Consider the following 12073-nt stretch of genomic DNA (forward strand, 5'->3'; position numbering starts at 1 on the left):
TTGGGCCTGAGGGTGAAGCGATTGCTGCTCAGGCCCCGACTTGCCAGGTGGATCAAGACCACCTCAGCAATGCCTAAAAGCCTCTGGGGCTACACCTGGCAGGGCTCGGAGCTATGAGTGGGGCATGTGAGGTCAGGATTTGAGGAGGTTGAAAAAAAGGAAAAAAGAGGCCATTTGTGGAGTTACCTCACTTTTCAAAAGGCACAGTGAAACACTCTATTTTGTCTTTTTACAGATAAGATTTTTCCTTATGAGAAGGCCTTAAGAGATATTTTAGATGCAAATATTTCTTCAAAGGGCACCTCCATTCTGTCTTCAGGGCCTGCTCATGAAATTAATCTTTGCCTTACCTCCAGTGTATGATCTTATCAGACCCCTCCAAACATTTCTGCTTTTATTTGGAGGCCACATTCAGCTGTACTCTGGGTTTATTCCTGGCTCTGTGCTCAAGAATCACTCCTAGTGGGGGGACTGTGTGGGGTGCTAGAGATTCAACAAGGGTCAGCTATGTGGCCTTGCTTGTTCTATCATTCCACCCCATACTCCCAATTCTTTTAACAGAACTGCTTTTTCTTATAGCAGTATAATTGTAATTTTCTTATATTAAAATTTGATCCATACGTTTGAAAACCGCATACTACCAATTCTTTTTCTTTTCTTTTTTTTGGGGGGGGGGACTACAGCTGGCAGTACTCAGGGTTAATCCTGGCTCTGAACTCATGAATCACTCTTGGCAGGTTTGGGGGACCCATATGGGATGTCAAGGACCACGGGCGGCTGCATGCATGGCAAATGCCCTCTCTGCTGTGCTATTGCTCCAGCCCAATAACGATTCGTTTTTTAAATTTTACTGTTGTACAAATCTGAGGAACTGTCTTGAATTAACTGTCACATACTTTATGATGGGGTTAGTTAAGCAAATGGGTAATGATAAAGATTGAAAATAGTGTACTTAAGAGTACAATACTGGGGGCCGGAGCGGTAGCTCAACGGGTAAGGTGGCCTTGCCCACACTAGCCTAGGACAGACCGCCGTTACATCCCCCAGCATCCCATATGGTCCCCCGAGCCTGCCAGGAGAGATTTCTGAGCTCATAGCCAGGAATAACCCCTGAGCGTCACCAGGTGTGGCCCAAAAACCAAAAACCAAAAAAAAAAAAAAAAAAAAAGTGCAATACTGAAAAAGATATGTTAACAAATTTTGTTCCCATGTATACAAATTGTTATTCTGGGGCCGGGCGGTGGCGCTAAAGGTAAGGTGCCTGCCTTGCCTGCGCTAGCCTTGGATGGACCGCGGTTCGATCCCCCAGTGTCCCATATGGTCCCCCAAGCCAGGAGCAACTTCTGAGCACATAGCCAGGAGTAACCCCTGAGCATTACCGGGTGTGGCCCAAAAAAAAAAATCAAAAAACAAAAAACAAATTGTTATTCTATTTATAAATGGAACTTACCTGTTCATTAGTGCTTTCCCCTAAGGACTTATTCAAACAACTTAGAGATAAAATAGTACATTTTACATATCTTGTATACATCAAAATTAAACCAAAGATATTCAGTAGTAGTATGAGTAGTTTGGAGTGCCCTCTTGAATGAGCCATAACTCATGAGTTATTTTATGTTAAACAGACAGTTCTTAAAAGAGGAAATAAAAATGGCCAGCAAACATTTAAGTAGGCCTCAGACTTATGAGTGAGTAATAAGGGAAATATAAATTAAAATAATGAGATCTATCTATTATAATTTAAATATCATTTAAATATCACTTCTAGCCTGGGAAGATGTGAAAAAAATGCATTTGGGGAAAATGAAAGGGAAAATTTAGAGTGGCCAATTGTACATTAGTATCACTTGACCCTCACAAGCAACCATATAAGTGTGCCTGTTATAAATCAGTACTAATACAAATCCAGCAATTTTCAGGCACCATCTCTTGAGAAGCACTTCTACTCAGCACAAGGAGGTACTCCCAGACTATCAATACAACATTGCTTTTAAATATGAAATTTGTTAATGTCTATCACAGGAGAAATTGTCTAAATGAAATGCTTCACAGTACATTCAGATGAATGAATCCAACTTATATTAATTGATATGTTAGCTATCAAAACATATTGCAAGTTAATTAAAAACCATGATCAGATTCTATACACAGTATATGAAGCACTACGATGGTGGTACCCTAGTGGTATATGAAAATATATATGAAATGTTAAAAGTGATGTAGATATAAGTCACCAATTCATAGGCATGTTTTTCAGGAAGGCAGGAAAGGATGGTGAGATTGTGACAAGGTAGTTGAAAAGTATATTAGCTATATATAGTGCTCTGGAAGAATGTAATTATCCCTGTATCATGCATCTACATTATTAAAAAAATCAATTTCATGTAAGAAAATAGTTCCCCCAATTAGTTATAGAAATTAACATTAATAATTGAATTTAATTATTTAATCATCATTTATTAAAGTAACAGGAAAACTATCACACTAATATTTTTCCATTTTTTATTTCATACTATTTTGAAATTGGCCCAATGTCCAATTTCATAATCATGGGCTCATCTCAGTAAGAGGATACAGGTCAGCTGATGAATTGAGAGCTTTCTCCAACTGGTGGCAGAATAGGATTTCATCTAAAGGAAAATGCAGATGTCATTGGTGTGAAATGTTAAGGGCCTTCTGAGATAACAGCCAACAAGAAAATAACGACTTCAATCCTACTAGTGTAATGAGCGTCATTCTGCCAACATTAGTAGGCCTGGAAGCAAACCTTGTGAGAGAAACTAGTTCATATCATGATTGTATCCTTATGAATCCCTAAGCACAGACAAGAGTAGAACTTGCCCAGAGGTAACCTATAGAGTTGTGTGTTCATAAATAGATGTTATTTGAAAATTAGTTGCATTAAATACTGGGACGAAATGTCAGAGGCAAGGAAATGTCAGCATTGGCATATCTTCTTGCTCACATCCCTTTTATTTATGGCTTAGGTTCTTACTAGAAGATAGTGGTGCCTTCTCAGAAAACCATCAGTGAAAAAAAATCATCTGCAGACATTCGAGAGAGTAACTGGTGTCTCACTTTCCACTTACTGCAGAGCATTGAAAATGCTGAAGAATAAACATCCTACAATACACAGACCATGACTTATCTTGGCAGTTTAGAAACTTGGCCTCATCTGGAAGAAGCCAAAGTTTACTTCCACAAAGTGTCCTAAGATTTACTTATGTTGCATTTTAAGATTAGCTGACTTTGATTTCTACACATTTTCATGTAGGCTGCTCTTCCATGCTAATAGGACCACTAAGGGGTGTGTGTGTGTGTGTGTGTGTGTGTGTGTGTGTGTGTGTGTGTACATTTTATAATTGAAACCCAACTACAAACATGATTATAACCATGGCGCTTAAAAAGTTAAAAAATAAATAAATAAAAGAAGAAGATTCACCCACTGCTTGAAATAAACAGGTAGGAGACAGGGTTAGCAGCATTGGTGGCCAACATTACACTCTGATGACAATACTGCTGGCTTGTGGTCAGTACAAATTTATAAGAACAGCCACAGACAGAGCTTAAAACAATGAGCTTTTGCCTCTGGGGTAATAGATTAACTGCTGAATACGTGTTATTCGGAATGGAAACTGGAGTCTAAAGAAGCCACCATGATATCCTGGGGTGCCGGGCAGTGAGTGTTGGCAGCTTCAACTCAGCCCCACAATAACTCAGCTCTCATAGGCAGTCGGACCGAAGAGATTTATAGACCCCAAGGAACGCGTGCGACTAAGACTGCTCAAAGGAGGCAATACATTGTGAGATCCTGACTGTCAAATAACATGCTGGGGTTTCTTCACTAGTCCCAAGACTTAGAGATTACATTTTTAACACATCAATAATTTAGCCTCTGGTTAGCAAGGTTCACTGGGGCATGACTAATAAGCGGATGAAAGTGTCTTTGTGAGGATTAACTTTAATGAAAAAGAAAAGAGATAGTTATTTGGGGAGCTTGAAATCTTCCATAAATCAAAGAGAACAGTGACAAAGCAGGTTCATAAGGTAAGAATGAAGCCATTGTGGGGGAAATTAAGGAACGGCTACTTTCCATATAAATCACAGGTCAGAGCTACATTGGGTGGAAGATTCCATGGGAACTGGACTGAGTGGAACTTCTTCAGGTGTGAAGGAGTTGTAGTAGGGGAAGCTCAACTCTCCTTAAGGGAAACCAGATGAGCCATGTCCTTGTTAACCCTTTCCTCAGCAGCTCCAGAATGTCTGTCAGTGGACTGATTTTGTGGGAGTGATGTCCACTTATTTAAAATCCAGCTTTCAAAGCACATCTTGAAACTATCTGATTTAAAAAGGTCTTACAAGGCACAGTCTCTCTTGGAAACCATGGAAATAGCTCCATGTAGCTCACCAATCTGTTGGAAAAATCCTCTCTGTTCCAACGAAGACATTCTGCAGTTAACTTGTCAAAATGAGTTAGAGACGAACAGTAGTCTAATGAAAGTTTACTGCACCAGTAGTAGGAAATACTAATCTCCCATTCTTCCTGGTGTGATGCACTGAGAAAAATGTAACATGACCAATATTGGGTTCCTACTAAAAGCAATTTGTCTCACCTCAGTCTAAACAGGAGGAAATGATCAAAAAAACTCAAGTGAAGGGAAATTGTGCTAGACAACTGACCTCTTTTCTTTTTTAGAAGTCTATTTGGAAGGCCAAAGAGATAAAACAAAGGTTAAGATCTTGCCTTATGCAGCCAACTCTGGTCCCATCTTTAGCATTGCATATGGCCTACCCAGCCCTGCCAGAAGTTAAGTCCTGAGCACCAAGTAGGGCTCTAAAACTAAAGAACGAAGTAAAATGAGATAAAATAGTTTTGGAGCTGGAGAGAGAGAGAGCCCAGAGGGCTGAGCACATTTTTTTCTAACAAGAGGGTTCATGTCTTTCTTTTTTTGTTTTCATTTTTGTTTTTGTTTTGGGGTCACACCCAGCAGAGCTCAGGTGTTAGTCCTGGCTCTATGCTCATAAATTGCTCCTGGCAGCCTCGGGGGACCATATGGGATGCCTGGATTAGAACCACTATTCTTCTGCATGCAAGGTAAATGCCCTACCTCCATGCCATCTTTCCAGCCCCAAGAGGGTTCATTTCTAATCCTGTGACTGTGTGCAAAGTGATCACCAATAGGAGTAACCCCACAGGATAAGTTCAGAGTAGTTCTGGCCACCACTAGAAGTACCCCCCACACTCAGAAAAAGTGAACTTTGTAAATGACCAATCCTGAAGAACAACTGTAGGCAAAAAAAAAAAAAGAGTAGAGCTATGACAAACAAAGGTAATGTCTCATACTATATGGGATCCTTGTCCAGAGAAAAATTTTGATGCAAACAGAATTGGGTCAATTAATGTAATGCTTATAGTTTAGTGAATTACTGTATACATACTACGTTTTCAAAATTTCTGAGTTGGCTATTTCTAAGTGTCTATGAGAGAGACTTCTTGTTTCTAAGATCCACATAGAATAAGTCTTAAAATCCAAAAGTATCCTCAAATAACTCAGAAAAAAATTACAATACACATGTAAAAAAATACAATGCACATGTATCATCTGCCTCCTTCTATGTATACAAACTGTATAATAATAATATATAGAAAGAGGTAGCAAGTGTTAATTAATAATAAGTGCAACTAGATATATAATAATCTGTTTATTGTACTATTTTTATAATTTTATGCACAAGATTTTTTAAATTATTTTCAAAATATAAAATAGACAGCTAGAAAAGTTGGATATACTGTATGAAAAGTAAATTCAGGAAAAATTAACATAAGCTTTAACAACTAAAAAGATGTCTATTGAGTTGCGGGCATCTGAAGATCTATTTAAAGAGAGTGAGTAGTAGAAAAGAAATCAGAGTATCAAGAAATCACTTGACTTCAAGTTGCATAAACCCAACTTGTACTTGTATGAAATTACATTTCTCACACAGCCATTTAGGTGCCAAGGAGGCACCTGTGTTCCCATATTTTCAGTATTTATTTGGATCGGTGGTCTGTCTGCCTAATGGAAACAAGATGGTAGCACTTTGAGGCATTGTATATCCTTTTCTGGTGAGAAGTAGTGGAAGAAGAGGAAAGAAGCAACACCTATAGAAAATAACAAAAGCTTTCCAGAAACTACCAGAATACTGCTGTAGTTAAGAAAGCTCAAACTCTACCTATTATCAAGCTCTCTTTAAGGCTCATCAAGTTTTAGAGTAATAAACTTGGAAACTGGATTCAGTCCAGGGTCAATTTTTTTTTCTATGTGTGTATGTGGCTTTAGATACCAATCAACCTTTCTGGGCCTCCAGTTCTCATTTTTTAAAGTGAAAGCTTTAAACTGAATCATCCTAAATTCTCTTTCAGCAATAACAATCTGTAATTATACGGTATTTCCTGTTATTTAAGGGCACTTTTGTCCGAGGTGCTGGAGTGTGCACAATTCTGACTCAAATGGGCACAGACAATTAGGAAATTTAGTATCTCACAAAAGAAGAAGATGGGATAGGACTACTGTGTGTTGTTTACCTGTCTATTTTTTGGGCTCTTTTTATTGTCCTGCTCTGCCTTTGCTGGCCTGGCTTCATGCTGTTATGGAATACTTTGGAGTTTGTTTAGGCATACATTCATTCACATGCATATTGATTGATTGATTGATTGATTGGTTTTTGGGTCACACCGGCAATGCTCAGGGACTCAGGGACAATTCCTGGCTCTGCACTCAGAAATCACCCCCCCACCCCCGCAGGCTTCAGGGATTATATAGGATGCCGGGATTAGAACCACCATCCTTCTGCATGCAAGGCAAATGCCCTACTATTATGCTATCTCTCCGGCCCCTCACATGCATATTTAAGTTTAATAAACCATGTGTGTAGTGGTGAGGCACTGAGGAAAAGCTATAGTTTTGGTTCTTTCTTCTTTCAGGCCAGAGCAGTGGCACAGTGGTAGGGCATTTGCCTCGCGTGTGGCTGACATGTACATGGAATCTATTATGCTGAGTGAAATAAGTCATTTTGATTTGATGAGTTATTTCCAGTTTGATGGAAGTTGTTACAAGGACTGGAGTCTTCACAGCCCTAAATTGTAGTTCCTACATGCTCCATTGTGTTGTAGTTGAGATTGCACATATAATTGTGGAGCCAGAATTACACAGCAAGGCTGCAGGGATCTTACTCAGCTTGTGGGCCTATGTTGGGGATTAAGACTAAACTTTGAATTTGGTCTTAGAAACAGGTGCTTTAGTCTGAGACCCTGAATTCTAGAATTTGAGTTTAAAAGCAGCCATACATGTAAAAAAAAAAAAAAAAAGGTACAGTTGTAGTCTGCTAAAACTTTCGTTACAAAACAAAGTTAGTTGACCTTTGAAACTAATGCTCTTGGAAATTTGAACTGTGGCTTAAATCTCTGAAGACCAGATCCAGTCTTGTAACCTTTCAGTGGCTCCTCCATATTTATTAATTTATGCTTGTATTTATTTTTGAAAGGGAGAGTTTGGACCACATCTTAGATTTACTTCTTCTTTTTTCTGTTCAGGGGTTACTCTTGGCTTTACACTCAGAAATTACTCTGCAGTTTCTAGTAACCATATGGGATGCTGGAGATTGAACTCAGGTCGGCTGCGTGTAAGGCAAAGGCCCAACCAACTGTACTATTGCTCCAGCTCCTGATATTTCTTCTTATATTAAAAAATTGTACTCTTTGTTTAATTTGGTTTTGTTTGGTGGTCACATCAGATTGTGCTCAGGACATCCTAATGGCTTATTGCTCAGAGGTGACTCCCTGTGAAGCTAGGGCTCCATGCAGTACTTGAGAGCAAACTTGGGTGAGCCACAAGTTAGACAAACACCATACCTGCTGTACTAGGTCCTTGGCCCTCTTAACTGTTTTTAAAATGCAAGTTTCCTACTTGCCTCAAGCATATCCTCTTTTCATCCCCTCATATTTTCCTAAGTAGGTTTCAGTCAATAGAAACTATCTTACTTCACTAAAAATAAATAAGCAGATAAAATGCAGGCTTCTTTCTAGAACCCCTGAAACTTTTTCTAGAGCTACAAATTAGAGAGCTGGATTGCAACAAGAACTTTGTAGAATTCCAATGCAAGGTAAGGGTTGGTGATTTTTGAGGATCACCTATGAGCAATGCTGGAAGGAATAATAATTTTTATGCTGGGATAGGAGGAGCTCAAAAAAGGTGAGAGTTGAGTAACATTCTGAAGGAAGCCATTGAGAGCGTATCTTTGGAAGGAGTTCCAGACCCCAAAATAGCCGAGTTTAACAAGATGATGTCACTTCTCTGTGGCATATAGTATAACTGGATGGGAATAAAATTCAGGCGGATTCGCAGGTCACTCTTGTTACTAGAATAGAGTGAGCAGACGGACAGAGAAAGAAGTAAATTTAGGGGTTAAGTAAAAGAGAGGGACAGGAAGTAACAAGGGTCAAGGGTCAAGGACCTCAGGTACATGGCAACATGTACATGGAATATCTATGTCTACAAACCACACTGAGAACATGAGACCCAACTACAACAACTAAACTTACAAATTTATACCTGTCAAGATGGCAGGCTGAAGGTTGGGTGGGAACCTGTGGACACAGGTAGAGTTGAAATCATAATAAAATGGAAGCTCTTGGAGAATTTGAGTTGGTCAGTTGAACAAGCTATTCTAAAAATTTTGATCCCTTTTCTATAATGGTACCTGGGATCTAAGATATTCAAACACTAACACATCTAAAATTCTCTCTTTTCATCCCTTGTGACTGATTTTGGTTTAGTAAGAACTTCTTGAGAAAAAAGTAATCTTTTTCAAATAAGCATAAAAAATTATTTGTTTTTCCTGAGCATGGCATCATAAATTACATACTTTTTTCCAAGTCCCATCATCAAGCACACTTCAGTAAAGAATTAGAAATCAACATGAATTTCCTTTGCGATTATAAACAAGTCTGATTTTCTACAAAGTTAGTATATTCTGAATGGACTGTGCTAAAGAGAAGCGCAGGACCCATTTGGGATTACCAGAGACTTTCACAATTCCCTTTTCTGCTCTTTTCAGAATGTTGTATGTAGCTGCTTGTGTTGCTGCCTTTTCTCTAGCTCCTTGAGAGGTTCTTTCTGGGTAGTGTTTTCCTCAGCCCCTCTGAGGAAGAAATTAGGCACTATTTCTGCTCACCAAATAGTTCTAGCCTGACCCACAAGGACAGACTTGAGGGCTTGTGAAGTGGGACTCTGGCTCTTTGTACCTGCTCAACAGTTTTATCCCCTCAGAATTGGACAACCTGTCACCTCTCTGAGTGTCTCCAGAATATTCTAGGTGCCAAAACACACCTGCCTACAAGGCCACAGGGAAGCCCTGTTCTCTGTTTTTACTCCCAAGAATGGCCTACAGAGCCTGAGTTACACACATTCCTTTCTGTGGCTTGAAGTATAATGAGCTCTCAAGGAGATGTTAAGGACAAGAAATGTCACTGCTCAGAGAAATGATAACATTCTATTTAGCGTCTACATGGGTGAATGTGTGTGGGCGCATGTATAAGCTTGTATGGCTGGCCCACACATTGCCTTTGTTCCCACCAGGAACCATCTGTTTTTTTAATCTGTATATAAGAAAAAGGCTAATGGTTTCTCTCACTCTGTGCCTAAGAAGTCACTTCCTTTGTGATAAATGGTTTTCAGAAATCTGGCTAAGTTTCCTCAGTGTGGGAAGCATATGATGTGCCTTCCCTCCAGACTGAAAGGCATTCTCTGTTGAGGATGAACGATAGGAGTTGGTACCTTTTTGTTTGTTTGTGTGGTTGACTCAACACCCGGCACAATACTGTACGATAGGATTTGGTACCTTTTTGTTTGTTTGTTTGTTTGTGTGGTTGACTCAACACCCAGCACAATACAGTGATGTTGCTTTGATATTGATTAAATTCATAAAAGTAAGACTTTATATAATTTCTAAAAGATTAACCGATGTACTCTGCCCATTTCCATTGTCTTCTATTCTATAGCCCTTGCTCCACAGGCAGCCAAGGAAAGGCATTCATTCTTCAGGGAATGTTTGTTGGGAAAGAAGGGGTTTCTGAGACAATTTGGTATAGAAAACATTGATTTGGGCCAACACCTATTGAATTAGATTTCCTGAGTGAGAATAAGGAGGGTAATGCTGAGGCCCCCCAGGAAACCTCCCTGGTCCTTCCATTAAGTTATACCAGAGAAAAACCCTAAGCATCTTTGAGAAATCTGAGAAAGATGGGACCAAAGGATGGCTGATCCCAAGATTCCTCAGCAGGCATGACTCTGTGGCCTGAGTGCAGCTGAAAGATATTCCTCTTGAGCCTGAAGGCTGCGCAGAAGATAGACTGCCTGCCGCTGTGAACACTGCAGGAGAATACCCAGAACTGTGTGTGGTACCCCAATAGCACATCCAGCAGATGGTCTCCAAAGAACTGAAGCCTGGGAAAGTGGGTGGACATAGTTGTGACTGGAGTGAACCACTGACCACAGAAGCCCCAAGTGGGACCTCCCAACTCTTTAATATAACCTCAAGGAATGAAGGGGACCCCAGAATTTATTGTACTTACATTTTTTCCTAGTCAAGGGAGTTGAGCACTTAGGAGGGAAATTCAGACTTGATGGCAGAAAATAAAAATATTTGGGGAAGAGGTGAGTTCCCTAAGCAATGCTCCAGATATCATTTCCAATGATACTCAGTTTGATGCCTTAAGATGAGGTGCTTCAGGGACCGGAGAGCTATCACAGCGGTAGGGCATTTACCTCGCATGTGGCTGACCCAGAAGGGACCCGGTTCAATTCCCAGCATCCCATATGGTCCCCAGCCTTCCAGGGGTGATTTCAGAGTGCAGAGCCAGGAGTAAACCCTGAGCACCGCTGGGTGTGGCTCAAAAACCAATCAATCAAGTTTAAAATAAAGACTTAAAAAAATAAAGATGAGGTGCTTCTCTGATCCTGTGATGCTGAGACCTGCAACGCCATACCTGATGGTGCTCTGGGGCTTCCAGGGTTACCTCCAAGGCCCTCATTGGGGGGGGGTGCATGTAGTGCTAAAGGTCAAACTGGGGTTGTGTGTGCCTGATCCTGTGTTATATCTTCAGCCCCAGATGTATTTTCTTTGCTGAGTATGTGGAAGAAGAATCATGCTCACTGCATAAATAAAGAAAGCTCATGACATGAAGCTCATCACATAGAGTGATGAATGCAGTTGGAGAGATGACTACACTGAAAACTATCATAACAATGTGAATGAATGAGGGAAGTAGAAAGCCTGTCTCGAGTACAGGTGTAGGGGGGTGGGGAGGAGGGAGATCTGGGAAATTGGTGGTGGGAATGTTGCACTGGTGAAGGGGGGTGTTCTTTACATGACTGTAATCATACAACTATAATCATGTTTGTAATCACGGTGTTTAAATAAAGATAATTATAAAAAAAAAGAAGGCATGGAGAATTGGGTTTTTAATATTTACCTTTTATTTAATTAGTTTTTACCTTATTCTCATAAGAATAGGTGAACATATGGGCTGGAGAGTTAACACAGTGGATAAGACAATTGCTTTGCATGTGGCTGACCCAAGTTCGACCCCTGACACCACTTATGTTTCTCCTGTGATCCCTGAGTGCAGAGCCAGGAGTCAGTCCTGAATCCTGCTGAGTATGGCTCAGTTCCCCTTTCACCACCACCACCAATAAGTAGGTGAATAAGAATGGCTTGGGGCCGGGCGGTGGCGCTAAAGGTAAGGTGCCTGCCTTGACTGCGCTAGCCTCGGATGGACCGTGGTTCGATCCCCCGGCGTCCCATATGGTCCCCCAAGCCAGGAGCGACTTCTGAGCGCATAGCCAGGAGTAACCCCTGAGCGTCACCGGGTGTGGCCCAAAAACCAAAAAAAAAAAAAAAAAGAATGGCTCGATTTGGAGGATCTATTGTAGGTTAGTTTTGGGGTTACTTGTTACTCTGGGCCAATACTTTCAGGCATTTGAGGGACAGTGAATAAGAGTTTGATCCCTGCTTTACAAGTATGCAAACTGTG

The sequence above is a fragment of the Suncus etruscus genome, chromosome 10 (assembly GCF_024139225.1).
Source record: "Suncus etruscus isolate mSunEtr1 chromosome 10, mSunEtr1.pri.cur, whole genome shotgun sequence".
Taxonomy (NCBI): Eukaryota; Metazoa; Chordata; class Mammalia; order Eulipotyphla; family Soricidae; genus Suncus; species Suncus etruscus.